This window comes from Orycteropus afer, unplaced genomic scaffold (genome assembly GCF_000298275.1).
Source record: "Orycteropus afer afer isolate SDZICR_OR568_19922 unplaced genomic scaffold, OryAfe1.0 scaffold01455, whole genome shotgun sequence".
Classification (NCBI taxonomy): Eukaryota; Metazoa; Chordata; class Mammalia; order Tubulidentata; family Orycteropodidae; genus Orycteropus; species Orycteropus afer.
The window spans coordinates 35,874-36,961 of record NW_006923042.1 but is presented as its reverse complement, the minus strand read 5'-3'; positions in this window follow the sequence as shown (position 1 = coordinate 36,961).

Here is a 1,088-nt window from a genome sequence, read left to right as displayed (position 1 = left end):
TCCCCTCCCACCCCTGGTAACCAACAAAGAAAATTTCCTTCCATAAGTAAACCTTTCCTTGACTTTTTATAGTAATGGACTAATACAATATTTGTTCTTCTGTGATTGACTTATTTCACTCAGCATAATGTCCTCAAAATTCATCCATGTTGTGCAGTGTTTTGCAGATTCTACATTATTCTTTAGAGTTGCATAGTATTCCCTTGTGTGTATGTAACATAGTTTGGCTATCCATTCTTCAGTTGATGGATACCTAGGTTATTTCCATCTTTTGCCTACTGTACATAGTGCTATGATGAACATGGGTGTGCATACATCTATTCCTGTCATGGCTTTCACTTCTTTAGGATATATACGTAGTAATGGAATGGAATGACTGGCACAGATGGTATTTATAATTCCAACTTTTTAAGGAATCACCATACTACTTTCCACAGTGGTTGTACCATTTTACAGTCCCACCAGCAGTATATGAGAGTTCCAAACTCTCCACATACTAGCCAGCATGTGTTATTTTCTATCTTATTGAACTTGGTTACTAGTACTAGGACAAGATGGTATCTCACTGTTATTTTGATTTGCATCTCTCTAACAGGTAATGATCATGAGCATTTCTTCACATGTTTGTTGACCTGAATATCCTCCTTGGTGAAGTGTTTATTCATGCCTTCTGCCAATTTTTTAATTGGATTATTTGGACCACCAGAGCTATTATTGTAAGTGCAAGATGTATAAATTATCCATGGAAATAGCCTAGCATATCTCTGAGCACTACTTTATGTGGTGCAGATCAAGATTCAACTCACACTCAGAGTACTTACAGTTTACAGGTGGTATGGACACTAAAAGATCCTATTATGCCTCTAAAAGTCACAAAATTTTGATAAAAAATTATCTTGTATTCTCTGTCTCTTTGGATCCATGAATTTGAGTTTTAGGTCACTGGAGGAAGGCATCTTATATCTGAAATACTATTTCTTACAATGTAAGTAATTCCCTCCATTATTGTCTTAAATGTCTGAGGTAGGAATGATTTGAGTCTTGGCTTCTTTTAATTTATTATCTCCATCATACAATATTTAAGTCTA